The 17,372-nt window shown below is 39.9% G+C and overlaps 1 long non-coding RNA gene across 1 annotated transcript; it reads left to right on the top strand.

Moving 5' to 3' along the window:
* Positions 1-3,699: 3,699 nt before the first annotated feature.
* On the top strand, positions 3,700-6,029 carry LOC146555799 (uncharacterized). The gene is made up of 2 exons (XR_014889327.1): positions 3,700-4,335; positions 4,639-6,029. It is a non-coding gene; the product is annotated as an uncharacterized LOC146555799 (long non-coding RNA).
* Positions 6,030-17,372: the final 11,343 nt, after the last annotated feature.

Here is a 17,372-nt window from a genome sequence, read left to right as displayed (position 1 = left end):
ACTCAATTTAAGCCACGCTTTGGGTAACAGATGTTGGACCAGCACTGTCGGTCTGTCAGTTGATCAGTGAGACTGTCCCAACACTTAAGTCACTATTTGACTAACCTGACATGAGGCAGAATTGTCAGGTCGTTACAATTCATTTCCATCTCCAACCTGAAATTGCTTCCACTGTAACTCGGATTTGATTGTCCTCTAACCAGTGTGCCTTAATGTGTCATTTTAGATGTCTTTACATTTGTGTGTGTGTGTGTGTGTGTGTGTGTGTGTGTGTGTGTGTGTGTGTGTGTGTGTGTGTGTGTGTGTGTAAAGCTGATGTTCCTCAATTTGCAGTTCAGTAGCCATCCCTCGGGAGTGCTAAAAACAAGCCAGCGCCGGCCGTTTTAAAAAAATATCACACTAGTAATACACATTTTGATGTGGTCTGCCGAGATGATTTTCTAATTGTTAGTGCCCCTAATGTGCTCAGTGGATTTTTAAACGTGAAACTGCTGTTTCATGTTTAGCCAGATGAATTCATCAACTAATTGGAGCCAAAACAACAGGAGTCATTCGACTGTTGGACTGAACGGAGTCTCAGGTGGACTAAAATACATGGACTTTGGTAATTCCCTGATCCTTCCTCTGGTGGCTCTTTGGTGTTGATTTAGACTACAGTGAAATATTTTGACAGCACTCAAACAGACTGTAATGACATTTGATACAAGGTGCTCAAAGGATGAGTCTGATTCAGCCTTGGCGCCTCTTTGAAAATCACGATACATTTACATGGTGCTATTAGTAGGAGTTTGGGTACATTTTTGAACCTGTCCATTTCATGGAGCCATGACAGTGCTAGTTTTTAGCAGAAATCTATTAAACTATCGTTGATCGGAACCACTGTACTAACAGAAAAGAGGTATGAAACTTTAATTACAGGTTGCTATCATCATGTCAAAATATAAAATTCTCCTTTAATTTATCTTACTGTTTATTTTATTTAAACCTCAGTTACATAGGCCAAGATACCGGTTGCCAAACCCCTGCCAACCTCCAGTCACTAGGGAAAAATGATTGGTGAGAGATTGCTGCAGGGATTCCTAGCAGTCACTTGAAAATCGGTTGCAAAGACAGGTGCTGAACTGCAAGATCAGCAGTTCATTAAGGATATCTTGCTGAACTGTCATACCTCTGATCACTCCATCACCTATAATCATGCAAGCATGAAAGATGGCGACATGTCTGCAAACACTCACCACTGACTCACTGAGCTGTAGTGAAACTTGAAAAAAACCTTACTCGTTTGCGACCAGTTTTACGCTAGAGACTAACAGCAACCTCCAGCAACCAGTCATAACCGTTTGGGAAGCTTAAGTATGATCACTTAAGTAAATCAGATGGTAAGATAAATTAAAATATTAGAAATTGAAATTTTGTTTCCACGCATGTAAAACTGTAACCCAGCACGTAACCATACCCCTGTTCAACCAGTACAGTTTAAAGTTTTAAAAGTCCACAAAACTGCAAGGTCCAAAGTTAGAACCACTGACAGCAGTGGCTGTGGGAGGTTCTATTATGCTGTGTTATCTGATAGTAATACTACACAAATGTACCAAAGAGTGGCTTGATCCTTAAGCAGGCATCAAGGCCGAACTGGCTCTGCAACTTTTCATTTGAAGAAAGCCACTGGCAACCGTTCAGGGAGCACACATTTTTCCTCGCTATCGGCGGTTGCCAGATGGTCACCGACAGGTGTCTAGGTCTGTGTGACTATTAGGCCTCAACAAAAGCTGCAGCCTCACACAGCCACAACCTTAGCTGTAGCTTCTTGTTTAGACATATTGCGAGAGAATAATTCTGCTAGGATTATTTGATGTCTAAGCACAAAAAAAAGGGAAAGGCTGAATGGCCCATTTATGACACTCATTTTTAATGAATGAAGAAAAGCATGTTTCACACATTAAAATGCATTTTTTTTCCTGTTCGCCTCTTATGTGCAGTAAATCCAACCTTTCTCTTAAAGTATATATTCCAGTAAAACCACACAAACAAAGACTCTCAGACATCATCGCACACTGAGAGGAGCGCACAAATATGCAAACAAACACAGGCGAAAACCAACTTGAGGTGGCATGCATGCACCGCACCACAGGAAACGCAAGCACCGTACGCAGGGGACAGTGTCATTCAAAATGGCACAAAGGAAACACAAATTCAAAGCGAACAAAGCTGCACCTCTGAAGATTCAAGCTACTCCACAGACATCACCGCACCCATGATTCTTGCCGACGCACACCCACGAGCACACAAGAAAATAACCAGTGGAAGGCAGCTGACAATTTGGTTTGTAGCAGCATGGGAATGAGTAATGCATGTTGAAGGCTGTCTTTGGAAGCCCTTGGAAGGATGGATATGTGGCATCTGGAGGCCCGGTGATCCGTCTTCCACTGCTGAAATTTATAAATACCTGAAACGTGACAAGGAGGGACAGCTACTGGATGTAGACTGTGGCTATGTATGACAGAACACGCATCTGAGCTCAGCAAAGAATGAATACACCTGTGCTCACACACGCACAAAAGCCCCCCAAAAAACAGCAAAAGAAGTTTAAAAAGCACACAAAAGCACCTGTGCTCAAAGCCAGAGAGAGACAGACACTGTGCTCGGGGGCTATTTTTATTTTAAGACCACATGCTTTGAGCCAATTTTTCAGAGGAGATAAGGTTCAGTCATTGCAAACTGACTGATCAATCTTCATAACTGCCCTTGGTACAAAAACAAATTCCCCCCCTCCCTCCTTTCCTCTTCACAAGGCAGCTTTTAAATGAGTTTTTCATTCTCTACACGGCACATTTAGAAAAATAAAACATACAAAAAAAAAAACCAGCACGTCCTCATTTATTCGTTTATTTCTAAATACAAGTTTGGGTCAGAACAGTCAAAGTCACCATAGTCTTTTCTAATGATACAAATGCGAATTTATCAACCACCTAAACTAATGATGATAACTAATGATGTGGCACAAATTAAGAGAAATAATTACACCCCACCCCCTCCTTGTTCTTGCTCTCAATGTGTCAGAGCAGGGGCCTGGTGGTCTCATCAGTGTCGTTGTCAATGTCAACGTGATGGAAGTTGTCCTTTAGAATTTAAGCGTGTAAGTATGAGGAGGTTGGAGGAGGGTAAGGGTGTAAAAATAAGCCTTGAAAGTTTTCTTTTCTTTTTTTCTTTTCTTGTCAGCCCCTGGACAAATTTTTTCCTCCCTAATATTCAGGATATGATTGAGCTGCTCTCAGGCTCCAGCTATGCAGAGAGCGATCAACATAATTGGCAGATACACTGGGGATTGACTGGTTTAGTGGTCAGATGAATGCTTTGAAAGCAAGCGAAAAGTGCTATGAAATTTATGGGGATCATTGTTTGTTTTTAAATATTGGCAATAAAACACAATAGACGACTAAACCTGGCCAGAATTTACAGAGGTTAATGATGGCACAGAATGCATCATTAACATGCACCTCTGTTTTGTCTCCACACATTTCCACAGGTTTATGGTGCTTCTGCCTCCCTCTTTGTAATATTTCTGCTAAAAGCTCTTTAAATTCAAGTCGCCATGCCTTCTCCGCTTGTACTGTTGTGTACATGTTTGTTCCTGTGTCCCCGAGCTGACCTCTATACTTCTGCTGGGGGAAAAAAGTTTAAAAAATGGAAAGGAAAATAAAGAAAAGGTCTTACCAGGCTGCCTCAACAAATTATCTTTTCATGCAATTAGCTTTGAAATGTGGAATACAGAAAGGTCAAGCTTCAGGTTACGTACCTGGAGGAAAGAAGAGTTGTTTTGTAAGTGTAACCCTGGTTAACATAGCTAACAACAAATAAAAGCCTGTTAGTAAAAACAGTCATAAGAAATATATTACAGGTGATAAATAGTCAATAAATAGATCATAATGGTTAGAAAATTCATTAAAAACATCAGCAATGATATAATTCATGGTATAGGATTTCATTTGTGTTTAAAAACATGTTAAAAGGGTACAGAACTTGCTAATTCATGGTGTTTTATGTTAATTCAGGTAAAATGGCTAAAATATGTGTTGAGACTCTTATTGTGAAAGGGCACGCTGCAGCGTGACTCCTGTGATTAGCCACACCCAATCGGGTTGTTCCTTCTTTTTGATGCTCGAGAGGGAGAAATGCAGACAGTCCTTGCAGAGCTGCTGCTTAAATGAGTGAAAAAATAGTAAAAATAAGCCAAAAATCTACTTAAAGCCATTTTTGTACTCTGGAGAATGTATTTTTGTTTTTCCGACCTGTCCTTGCCTTGGTGACGTTGTGAACATAACCGAACGGGACTTGGTGAGTTCAGAAATTGTCTTTTATTTCATGCAAGAAATTTTTGTTGTATTATATTGCTCATTTCATGCAAATGGAGAGCCAAGGTAGCAGATTTATGTTGTTTTATGTTAAAAACGGTGGATTCGTGCTTAAATGACACACAGGCTGCAGTTCAAAGGCCTTTGACGGTGTTTCAGCGCGCCATATTGGCATCACCTCATTTACGGCTAAATAAGCTGGAAAAAACGGACTTTTACTGTTATTTAAGGGCTACCCGTGTGTTATTTTCGAATGTTTATGCACTTTATTTTGTTGTTATGGTAGGCCATTAAGGTTTGGATCGGGAAATGCTGAGCTAGAATCGATCGGAGTTTGATCCGCTGAGCGAGAAACAAGATGGCGAGCCACCCACGGACCCATTGAACTGTACCGAGCAGGAAAAAGGAAAACGCCCCCTGCTGGACGTTGAGCTCTTTCGCTGATAAAACTGGTAGGATTAATCCATACACCTCTGCAAAAGAACAGCGGACTTTTCAAAGCACTGGATAATCATTCGGAGCAATTCCAGGATTAATAGTTAAAGGACACAAAGAAAACTTTCTTTTGTTTGTTTAAGGGATTTATTCAGCCTTTTGCTGAATTGTTTTCAGTTTTACATTTATTTATTTATTTTTGTAATTTATTTTGGTCAACCTTACATTTTAATGCTGTAATGGTGTTAATGGAAGTGTAAATAATTTTGTTGGGTTAAAACAAAATAAGAACTGGTTGAGAATTTAAAGGTGAACCTAGACCAAGATTAAATTAAATCTTGGGCCTAAAGAACTGAACTTGATTTAAAATAACACAGTGTTAATGCAAATAGATCAAAGGATAAACTTGAACTTAGAACTTGAAATAAATAAAACAATAACCTAGGTTGAGAATAACATCCTTCTAAAGCCAAATAAAAGGTTTTGAGATAAATAGGATGAACTAACAGAACATACTGAACTAAGAAGGGGAAAGAAAACATCTTGTTTTCCTTAAATGTGTGATGTTGAATGTTTTATGTAATGTGTCTATAACGGTCTATTCTCTGTCATCACAAAATAATAAGCCGGCAATTTAAACGTATTTACTGGTCTGTGGTCTTTATTACATGCTACGCTCATTACTGCTCTAGTAGTCGAACCTAACTGGTCCTAGTATACTGTAACGACTCCAGAAGTGTTACATAAGCAGAAGATTAGAATGCATACCGTAAAAGAGGTGTTACATCCCCCAGGAGGATGTCTCTTCTCCCTATTAACCCTTTGTTTTGTCCAGGCTCCACCTCCTCTGTCCTGATTGGATGTTGCGCAGAGTCCGGCTAATTGGTAATCAGCAGAGCACTACTTAAGGCCCGTGGAGCTGTGCTTCTGTGCCCTCTGGCCATTTTGGTTGCCATACTTGTGCAGGCTTGCATGCCTTTGTATTTTGTGTGAGCATTGTTGTTTCATGTTCAGACTGCCTGTAGGGGAGAGCTGCCTTTTGTTTTGACACCCTGTTTTCTCCTGTTTATGTGTTGTTAGGTAGGTTATGGTTATAGGTTGTATATTTTGTTTCTTTGGAGTTAGGTAAGTTTCTTTTATTTCTACGTCAGGGATGTTTTGTTTGTTATGTTGGCCTTGGCTCTCCCTGACGCTACACCTCGGTCTGAACCCCATCACCAGTATTAAATAAACCTTTTAAAATTACCATCTTGGCTCCTCCTTCTCTATCCACATTTATGTTCATCCCTTCAACCCCCTAGACTAGCCAGGGGACATAACAGAGGCAAATGTATTATTGGTTTACACCACCAACCTTCTTCTTTCTTTGGCTAATTTGTTTACTAAAGCAGCACAGTGACAATTTTAGTGATGAAAAGTTATCTTTTGCAGCTGGCCCTGTCGCATAGGAGCAATTACTGTAAATGGTTTATATAATTAATTTTCTAAACATTTGTGGGAGGCAATAAACGTCCAAAAACCTAATTTCCACTTAACATTGTCATCACAGTTTCTGCTAGGGTAAGAGTTTCAAACAAACTGATATTGAGGTACTAATCGATACTAAAATTGCTATTGGATTAGATATTCATTTGCAACAGTACCAATAGCAGAGGATCTAGAATCAAACTTGAAGAGCAACGACCTAGCAACATGTTTTCCATCTGTTTTTCCTGCTTGTGTTCTCACCAGGGCTCAAGCAAGACGTAAAGCTGCAGAAATTGATTTGTCAGACTCTTCGTTGGCTCAGGCTCTGGCTACAGATGATTTGCAAACCCTGATTGATCTTAAAAGTGGTTCAAAGGATACTACTGAGAAGTGGAAGGATCTCCATCTCCCACAGTTAGACTTGCCAGTCACACGTGAAAGCCTTGTTGCTGCTCAGAAGTCTGATCCCTCATTGACTAAATGCTTTACTTCTCTTTCTGAAACAGGAAATAAAAAGGCTTCTTATTTCTTGGAAGATGGGGTCTTGATGCGCAAGTGGACTGCCCACCCAAGTTTAACAGCGGACGTAGAGGGAAGCTGTTCTGATGACTGTGACTGGAGCACTACTTATCAGATTGTTGTGCCTCTTGAGTATCGTCACTACGTAGTCTCCCTTGCACATGAGCACCCCCTGTCTGGTCATTTGGGAGTTACAAAAACGTACAACAAGATACTCAACCATTTCTTTTGGCCAGGGTTGAAGGCTGATGTAGTTGAGTTTTGCCGCACTTGTAAAACATGTCAGATTGCAGGAAAGCCAAACCAGACAGTTCCTATAGCTCCTCTTCATCCTATACCAGTACTTGGTGAATCTTTTGAACGTGTCATTGTGGACTGTGTTGGTCCATTGCCCAAGACAAAGAATGGTAATCAGTTTTTACTGACTGCAATGTGTACTTCGACTCATTTTCCAGAAGCTGTCCCACTCAGGAGAATAACTGCACCTTTTGGTGATTAAAGTTTTGACAAAGTCCAGACAGACCAAGGAACTAACTTTCTGTCTAAACTTTTCAAGCAGGTCATGCAGACTCTGGGGATTAAGCATGTTGTGTCAAGTGCATACCATCCTGAGTCTCAAGGAGCATTAGAGCGCTGGCATCAGACACTCAAGGCAACTTTGCAGAAATACTGCTTGGATACTGGAAAAGAGTGGGATGAGGGAGTACCCCTGATGGTGTTTGCCATGCGTGAAGCTAAGCAAGAGTCCCTTGGGTTTAGCCCAAATGAACTAGTGTTTGGTCATTCTGTTCGGGGACCTTTGAAGTTGTTGAAAGAACAGTTCTTGTCAACAGATCATGTTGTGAAAACTAATGTTTTGGATTATGTTTCACAGTTCAGAGAGCGCCTCCATAAGGCCAGGTTGGCAGCTGCAGAAGCCCTCTCCTCTGCTCAGGGGAAGATGAAGAGTTGGTATGATAAGAAAGCCGTTCCTCGATCTTTCAATCCAGGTGACAAGGTTTTGGTTCTTCTACCAACTGCTAGCTCTGCATTGTCTGCCCGCTTCTGTGGACCATATCAGGTGGATAAGAAAGTAAATGACACTGACTATGTGATTAAAACACCAGATAGGAAGCGTAAAACACGCTTGTGCCATCTCAATATGCTCAAATCCTTTCATTCTAGAGCTGACTCTTTCTGTGGCACCGCAGATAAGCCTGTGGCATCTCCGTCAGAGCAAGTCTCATCTCCAGAAACTCTCTTGTTGAACTCTTCCTCAGGATTGAGGTCAAGTTTAGATGAAGACGGGCTCAAACTTTGTGATGCCAGCTACCAGAATGCCAGAATGCTTAATTCTGAGGTACTGTCCCAGTTGTCTATATATCTGTCCCACTTGACCCGTGAGCAACAGTTGGACATTGAAAGGCTCGTCAACATTCATTTAACACTCTTTGGGGACATGCCTTCCCGTACTACTGTAATAGAGCACGACATTGATGTTGGGAATGCAGTGCCTATTAAGCAGCATGCTTACCGTGTGAATATGGCAAAAAGGGAAATGATGAACACAGAAGTAGACTACCTTCTGAAGCATGGATTGGCTATCCCAAGCTATAGTCCATGGAGTTCTCCGTGCCTGGTTACGCCAAAATCAGATGGAACACCTCGCTTTTGCACAGATTTCCGCAAGGTAAATGCAGTAACAGTACCTGATTCCTTCCCACTGCCCCGTATTGAGGACTGTATTGACAGCGTCGGATCTGCTGCTTATGTGAGTAAGCTTGACCTTCTTAAAGGTTATTGGCAAGTACCTCTGACAGAAAGAGCATCAGAAATCTCAGCTTTCGTAACACCTGATCACTTTTTACAATATACAGTCATGGCATTTGGAATGAGAAATGCTCCTGCTACCTTTCAGAGGTTAATGTCAACTGTATTATCTGGTGTGGCGAACTGTAATGTTTATCTTGATGATGTGGTCATCTATTCTTCCAACTGGTCAGAGCATGTCGACACTTTAACCACTGTGTTCAAGCGTTTAGCTGATGCTTCCTTGACCCTCAACTTGGCTAAATGCGAGTTTGGTAAGGCTACAGTGACCTACCTTGGAAAGGAAGTTGGGCAGGGCAAGGTTCGCCCTATCAGTGCAAAGGTTAATGCCATTCTTAACTTTCCTGTGCCAACAACACGCCGTGAGCTGCGCAGATTTCTGGGGATGGTTGGTTACTACAGGTATTTCTGTAGGAATTTTTCTGAAGTCGTAACACCACTGACAAACCTGTGCAGCCCGAAGGTACCATTCATTTGGAGTCCTGAGTGTCAACATGCTTTTGAATGTGCAAAAGGTCTTCTGTCGAGTTCACCTGTTCTTGTTGCTCCAGACTTGTCTAAACCTTTCAAGCTTGAAGTGGATGCCAGTGAGGTGGGGGCTGGAGCTGTTCTTCTTCAGGATGATGGACAAGGAGTGAGTCATCCTGTCTGCTTCTTTGGCAAGAAGTTCGATACTCATCAAAGGCGGTACTCGACCATTGAAAAGGAGACTCTGGCCATGCTTCTGGCTCTTCAACATTTTGATGTGTATGTGGGATCTACTTCCCAACCTGTGGAGGTCTTCACTGATCACAATCCTCTCGTGTTCCTCTCTCGTATGTATAACAACAATCAACGATTGATGAGGTGGGCTTTAATTTCACAAAACTACAACATTGAAATAAAGCATAAGAGAGGATGTGAAAATATTGTGGCCGATGCCCTCTCAAGAATGTGATGGTGTAAGGTTAACGAACTTATACGTTTGTTTTTCTGGGTGGGGGTGTTACATCCCCCAGGAGGATGTCTCTTCTCCCTATTAACCCTTTGTTTTGTCCAGGCTCCACCTCCTCTGTCCTGATTGGATGTTGCGCAGAGTCCGGCTAATTGGTAATCAGCAGAGCACTACTTAAGGCCTGTGGAGCTGTGCTTCTGTGCCCTCTGGCCATTTTGGTTGCCATACTTGTGCAGGCTTGCATGCCTTTGTATTTTGTGTGAGCATTGTTGTTTCATGTTCAGACTGCCTGTAGGGGAGAGCTGCCTTTTGTTTTGACACCCTGTTTTCTCCTGTTTGTGTTGTTAGGTAGGTTATGGTTATAGGTTGTATATTTTGTTTCTTTGGAGTTAGGTAAGTTTCTTTTATTTCTACGTCAGGGATGTTTTGTTTGTTATGTTGGCCTTGGCTCTCCCTGACGTTACACCTCGGTCTGAACCCCATCACCAGTATTAAATAAACCTTTTAAAATTACCATCTTGGCTCCTCCTTCTCTATCCACATTTATGTTCGTCCCTTCAACCCCCTAGACTAGCCAGAGGACGTAACAGAGGCAAATGTATTATTGGTTTACACCACCAACCTTCTTCTTTCTTTGGCTAATTTGTTTACTAAAGCAGCACAGTGACAATTTTAGTGATGAAAAGTTATCTTTTGCAGCTGGCCCTGTCGCATAGGAGCAATTACTGTAAATGGTTTATATAATTAATTTTCTAAACATTTGTGGGAGGCAATAAACGTCCAAAAACCTAATTTCCACTTAACATTGTCATCACAGTTTCTGCTAGGGTAAGAGTTTCAAACAAACTGACAAACTGATATTGAGGTACTAATCGATACTAAAATTGCTATTGGATTAGATATTCATTTGCAACAGTACCAATAGCAGAGGTGCTGTCTTTGCCTACTGCCTCATTACCAGCTGAAAACATGAACAGCATTTCATGCTCATGACAATGAACAACATTATTTTAGCAACATGACATAATAATAGGTTGATGTTTGTTGTTGTTGTTTGTTTTATTCCCTCTTGATGTCATTCACCTTGTTAAATATCAAGCCGTAATTTTTCTAAACGTCTGCATCAAGTTTGAAATTCTTTTTTTTCCATCTCAAGAATAGCTGTTAATGTGACTCTGACTGAGTTTGCTGTATTAATGTTTAAAATGTCCAATTAAATCTAACTATGCTATTCTTGTGTTATTAAAAGACATTTTGAATTTTTCTGTTTGTTCTCGCTTTCTGCTGTGTCAGATTCTTCTGATTCTAATAATACCTGCAACAACAAACAATATGGGAAGAAAACTAATAGAGAAGTCCAATTTTTGTGCACATTTGGCACTGCAACAGTAACTTTATTAACAAGACATCTCTGTGGATCTGATAAATAATGTTCCATGGTCTCCTAAACATCCATCAGATCTCAGGATTTGTTTTTAATTAAGCGGCCCTACTCTGAATAAATCCTGAGCTCTCACTCACGGCTCCCACCACCTCCCAGTCCATTTGCAGTACCCGTGTCCCAGTCACACTGACAGTTTTTCCTGCCTCTATTTGGTCTGAATTGCTGCGCATATGAAAAACCTTCACTAAAACTGCACCATTTTTGGCAGATTCTCTGTATACTAGCTTTTGTTGCTAGATTAGATACTCCCACAGCAGTTCTGCTTGCTAAAGGTGAACTGTTTTTGCTTAATAGCGTTTGGCATTAGAAGTGGAGGTATCGATCCAAATATCCATAGTATCGATACCAATACTGGCTTTGGTATTAATACTATCAATATTCAACATTTGAAAAACACTAGAGAGATCAGACTGACATGTTGCTTCTATCCTCTAAGTTCTGTATGTAGCCCACTGAATTACATTAAATAAACGATTTCACTCATTTGTGTTTTTATTAAAACATTTTTTTAAATACACACTAAGAAAAATGTCTATTTGTCTAGAAATGGTGATGAACTTTTGTTTAGAATTTGCAAAATGATGATTATTCATCTCATAAAAGATGACACACTGATCTCCTCTACATAGTCTGCCTTTATAGGCTATAAATAATCTAATATCAATTCAAAGTATGGATCCAACACAGCATGCAGTATTGTGTTCAAATATCCAGCCAGAATCACACCACCAACCTTGCTCAGCCTTTAATATTTTGGAGCTACAACTATAACACTGTGTTATTAGTTTTGTGCTGCAGCATCCTGGAGTTGTAAAGCAAGACAAAGAACAGGGAAAAGTTCAATTTTATTATTTTCTTGCGAGTCTGGGGACATGGTCCAAACTTGTACTTCCACCGCTGATAGAGTAAATGCCTTTTGTCTGCAACAACCTGCCAGAACTGAGTTTTGTGGCAAACCTGTTTAAAAAAAACAGTTTGGCTTATTCACCCTGTCCCCTCCACCATTTCGCTGGCTTGTAAGTGATCTTTCTCCTCCCACTCCAAATCTCTCCATATCACACTGTCCCCTGCAGTTTATTTTCCATTCCAGCTTAGTAGGTGGTCTTTCTGTCCATTATCATTTTCTTCAGCTTCTTTATGGACAGACTTGGCTTCCTAAAATGCCTGAGTTGCCCTATTTTCTGTTGAGGAAGCATTAAATACTCTTTTTTTTTTCATCCAGAGTTTAAGAGCATCTAAGGTGCAGAAATAATAATATATCCTAACAGTGCTGGCATCAGTCCATAACCTCAAAGATAGGTTGAAGAACCTCTTCAGGTTCCTTAGACAACACCACTACAACAATCGGGATAATTGGCTTTTTACACACCTCTATCCACCAGAAACAACTGTGGTGAGCAGTAAATTATAGTACTAAAAATGTAAAAGGTGCAGTATTCCAGATTTACAGTACACTATGATAAAATACTAAATGACTATAATTTTGCATATTTGAGGGTGTTTACTGAGGTTATTTTGATTGCTTCCGATTTTACTACCCCTTATTATCCATTTTTCATCTTTCCTATCGTCTACTATTCAGACAGATCTGTGCAGTTATCATTCCGTTTTCTGCATTTTAGGCTTATCTGTCACTTTGAAAAAAGAATTGTAGTCACTTTGTATAAAAATCATGCAATCTACTCTCTATTTTTAGCTCAGGCACACACACATAAGTTTGTATCCACAATTAACCTTTTATTTTAAGTTTAAAACTCTTGCCTTTGTAACCACTCAGACTGCAGTGCAACAGCACTTTAATTAAACTTGGCTACTAAATTGCTTTCTGTCTCCCTAGCCGTGCGTTCTCGTTACCTCTTGAATGCTCTCCAATTTTTAATATGAGGCCTTGGTTACTCCCAAAGTATCAGATGCTGACTCCTCAATTGAATGCTCATATTTTTTCTAAGTTTGCTATAGTTCACATAATCCACAATGGATAGGTATATATGTATATGAAGGGGTGCACAGACAAACAAAAAAAAAATACAATCTGCCATCAGTCTATACACGAATGAACATTTCTAACTTTACTGTGCCATACAAAAAAAAAACGTGTTGTACAGCTCTCTCCATGCCCTTTAATTAGACATATTACTCTATATGTTATTGCATTTTTTTCCAAGGTCAACTTTGACCTTGGGTGCTAACAGTGAAACTGAAGGTCAGACGCTTAGCCAAAGTAGGTTCTCATGTCCCCCAAGTTTTATGCTGTTGTGAAGTTTGAAGAACCTTTAACATTTGCGAGTAATAAGTCTTTACTGATTTTCAGATGGTATGGTATGGCCTTGACCTTGACGTGATTTTCAGCAAAATTAAATTCTGGGTTTAACTGATTGTGCAGGATATATTTTTACTGATTTAAAAAAAAAAAAACTGAACTTGGTGAACATGTTTGAATTTCTTTTGGCGTTTCTGATTCATGCAGGGTCAAAAGTATACATACAAGCTGAAATATATACATTCACCCCCATTATCTGGTCAAATATTGCTTACCAAGTTGCACCTCAATAAGAGGCCATCAATTCCTGCCCTTAAGAACTACGAAAGAGATACAGCAAAGACCTAAGATTTCAGCCAGTGGTGTTCGGGATTTTGTCAAAATTGATGGAATTATAAACAGAGAAAAGTATCATCAGACACCTGCGGGTGTGTTATTTACATGCAGACAGGGAGGAAAAGCGAACCACAGATAAACCTTGAGATGTAAGATGTTAACCAAATCATGGCAATGTCTTGGTTTTCAGCATCTGTCATCTAAATCCGCATTGGCACACAGACACAACAGGGGCACACATATTATGCATTGTTTCAGGGTAAGAGGAAATCTGCAATCTGTGCACACAGGCCCTCGTGTACTAAATATTTAATTGATAATAAACAATGCTGTGAGTGATGTGAAGCTGGGTCAGCTGAAAAAGGTGTGTGGGGGGGGGTGAATAAAATTAAAGGGGAGAGGTCAAGGAATAGAAAGACATGTACTGTAAACAAAGAGCAGCTCAAGTCAAGGAGCTGGATTGTCCTCATGTTGCTACAATAATAGAGGATAAGAGGTCAACGCATGCTTGAAGTAAGAACACTTCTTTAATTTTACACATTAGGATCTGGCCTTGTTTGTAATGAGGGTCTATAATTCATAGCGCTTGTAGTGCTAAAGAGGGGGCGGACATGACTGTGCTGAAAGTAAAGCCGGCGCTCTCACTCCTCCATAGGGCAATTTAATTTGCACAATCAGATCAAGAATTACTGAAAACGACTTCAGTTGCTCCAGAACACCTCTCCACACATTAAGAAACATGACTCTGCAAAGCTTCAAGGATTCTCCTTCCCCAGTTATCACATTAAAGCTTTTTTATATATATATATTTTTGTGTCTTCGTCTTCATTTGCTCCAAAAATGCCAAGAGATCACAACTCCTCTGAGACTAAATGGCTCAGAGATGTGGGTTTTATCCCTTTCCTGTCATCATTCTCAACCCCCTCTCACTCAGCAGTACAGTAGGAGTCATGAAAAAAACGCAAGGACCAACAAGAATAATAACACAAGAGGCACAGCTTATTAGCAGAACCTTCACATTCATCCGTGGCTCAGAGTTGTCCTCTTAAGATTGGCTCCAATTAAAGTTTAAATGAGTTATTTCTGGAATAACCTCGTAGAAAACAGCCTCGGGGAAGAAACAAAAACTGGTATTAAAAAAAAAAAAAAAAAAAAAACTCCACCTAGCATGACAGATTAATATTTACTATATGTCAGAGAGAAGCACAACAAATGGTGCGAGAAAATAACTGGCTAGAGTTTGTACAAATTTGCTATGCCCTGAAGTTACTGGTACACAAAGACAGACAAATGAATGATGGATTTGGCCACCGTATTTGTGCAGGCCTATTTTGAAACCTTCATCATTACACCCGTTTTAAAGTGCAGCCTTTTCTGCTACATTAAGGTTTCTGTTCATGTGCATATGAAATTGAAAGCAATAACTGTTGAAGGTTATAGCAATTGTTAAATCAGTCAGTCACTGCCATGTGTAGCTAGCTAACATGTATCAGTGCTTACAATGTTTGGCAGAGTGGTACTGGTTAGTTCCTGTGTTTTAGTCCAGTTTTTTTTTTTTTTTTAATAAGATAACCTCTTGATTGTCAAGATACTTAGTCAGGCAACATCAGATAACAGGCAACAAGTAATGATTTTATGAAACCTAATGTTAGTTAGTTTAAATTGCTAAAGTAGTTTCCCAAAACCAAATAAAGAGCATGCAACTAACATGTTACTCTAAACTCTCTACTAGAATCTTTGCACTGATAGGGCAGATGTTAAATGTCGCTGCCATAACAGGTAGCCCCTCAAAATAATTTAGTTGGGTAATGATAGTCCCCTGGATGTTGGAAATGCTAGCTAATGCTACAGTCACACTACTGAAGACAGTAGACAACCAACTTGCAGTTACACTGATTTTCAAATGGTTGCTTAAAAAATGGGGACCAAGTCTGCAACAAATCGATTGCTAATAGAACATACCAACTATCTGTAGTCAGTCATCCGCCTTATGTAAACTTACTCTATTGCATTGAGGGGGGGAAAAAAACGGCAGTAGAACAAAGTGAGTCGGTTAAAGTTGGCCCTTACTCACTGCGATAAACTGGCTCAAACCTGTTGCTGTCCACATACACCGAAATTAATGTCAAACAGAATTTCACATCAACTACCTGCATTCAGAATCCAGCCAGAACCTCACAGATATGGAACAGAAATTCCTTCACAAATAGGCATACAACTACTGCAGGACAGCAGTTTAACTCCATAACATAACACAACATACATACAATACAACATAGAATACAACCAACTGGCATCCAGCTGATTGAGTCCCCTATTGGGGGAAAAAAACATGCTGACCAACTGGGCTTACTAGTGCAGACTGACTCATTTTAATATGTTGATAATTTGTCTGCATTTCTAAATTAAATGGCAATTGTTTGCTGATGATGATGATGCGATTGCTTAGAGACAGGTTGTCAGCAACCAGGTGGCCTGTGCAATTGTCTTGCAATTGGTTGGTATTGTAAAGGCTAAATGGCTAAATGGCTTACGGCTAAATGGCTTACTGGGCTTAAGCCTGGGTTGTTGTTTCAGAAGCCCGGGGTCTTTTGGAGAGTAATTTGTTTCATAGTTAGATGCCTGACTGACAACTGTATAAAAAAAACCCACACAATATTCGAAGTATATAGCGCACAGTCATAAATTCACCCTAATTTTGGTATGATCAGAGCTCAGGCACTAGGGGACTGAGCACAGCACTTGCGCATGTGAGCGAGGGGGAAGAAGCTGCTGCCTGCGGGTTTGCTGTAGGAGAAGCGCAGCCAGGCAGACCAAGGAGAGCTTAAGTTTGACCAGATACCAAAGCAAATCATTCGTACTGTACAAATAATGTAAATATGACGGTGTATCACAAAAGATTGATATTAAACTGATCACTTGACCCATATTACATTACTTGCACTTCAAGTGAATCAACAAATGGCGAAATGAAAAGCAGAACAACAATGCTGGGTTGGTTTTTTTTGAGAATCTACATGTGTATTTATTTTGTATTTTCACTTGTTACCCTCCACGGCTAAATAAAGCACTCTAAATCGGTTTCAGTTATGTACCGATGTACACAACAATGGACATAAGGGTTTTCTTTCAAAGAAAAAACTCAGGTAAATGTTATTTTATATATTATGCTTTGTATGTTGTTCAATATATTTCTATGCAAAACAAGAGGAATTTCATTACACAGCAGTATGTTCACAGTTGAAACCAGATATTTACAGACACTTTAGGGAGAAAACAAAACAATTTTTTACTGTTAAACATCAATTTAGAGTAAACTTTTTTGTTTTAGATAAATATTGAAATTCTTTTGAATTAGTTAAATGTGAGAATAAAGAGAGCGAGAGCTGTCTATTTATTATTATCATCATCATCATCATCGTTTATTTGTATAGCACTTTAAGAACACACCAGGCAGACCAAAGTGCTGAACAACACAGATCAAAACAACAACCAAATTAAAAATACCATAAAATCATTACAAACAATAAAATAATAAGAAGGTGTCAGTTTCCTACAGAGTTAAAAGCCAGGGAATAAAAATAGGTTTTCAATCTGGACTTAAAGACCTGCACTGATGACGCTTGTCTAATTTGGAGGGGAAGGTTATTCCAGAGCATCGGAGCCGCAATTGAAAAGGCACGGTCTCCTCTGCATTTCAGCCGCGACTTAGGGACCGACAGCAGCAGCTGCTCAGCTGAACGGAGCGAGCGAGGAGGAACATGTGACTTCAGCAAGTCAGTTAAGTACACAGGAGCCAGACCATTTAAAGATTTA

The sequence above is a fragment of the Mchenga conophoros genome, linkage group LG17, assembly GCF_057382185.1.
Source record: "Mchenga conophoros isolate Kocher_MC1m ecotype Shallow Benthic linkage group LG17, M_conophoros_male_GT1.1, whole genome shotgun sequence".
NCBI classification, from domain to species: Eukaryota; Metazoa; Chordata; class Actinopteri; order Cichliformes; family Cichlidae; genus Mchenga; species Mchenga conophoros.
Note: the sequence above shows the minus strand (reverse complement) of the source record. Positions and strands in the feature narration are given on the sequence as shown.